This window comes from Gracilinanus agilis, chromosome 2, assembly GCF_016433145.1.
Source record: "Gracilinanus agilis isolate LMUSP501 chromosome 2, AgileGrace, whole genome shotgun sequence".
Classification (NCBI taxonomy): domain Eukaryota; kingdom Metazoa; phylum Chordata; class Mammalia; order Didelphimorphia; family Didelphidae; genus Gracilinanus; species Gracilinanus agilis.
In genome coordinates this window covers 271,349,298-271,349,784 of record NC_058131.1, presented here as the reverse complement: position 1 = coordinate 271,349,784, position 487 = coordinate 271,349,298, and positions in this window count along the sequence as shown.

The window sequence follows — 487 nt, the reverse complement described above, 5'->3', positions numbered from 1 at the left end:
CAGGTTTCTCTCGATTTTTGTGGTTGGATATCAAACTTTCCATTTAGCCCTGGTCTTTTCTGTGCAAATACCTGGAATTCTTCAATTTTGTTGAATGCCCATACTTTCCCCTGGAAATATATAGTCAGTTTTGATGGGTAGTTGATCCGTGGTTGCAGGCCCAGCTCTCTTGCCTTTCTGAATATTGTATTCCACGCCTTGCGGTCTTTTAGTGTTGAGGCTGCCAGATCCTGTGTGATCCTGATTGTTGCTCCTTGATATTTGAATTGTTTCTTTCTGGCTTCTTGTAAGATTTTTTCTTTTGCTTGGAAACTCTTGAATTTTGCAATGATATTTCTTGGTGTTTTCCTTTCTTGATCGAATGTAGTGGGTGTTCTATGGATCCTTTCAATGTCTATGTTGCCCTCCTGTAGGACTTCAGGGCAATTTTGCTGAATTATTTCTGTTAGTATGGAGTCCAGGTTTCTATTAATTTCTGGTTTTTCTG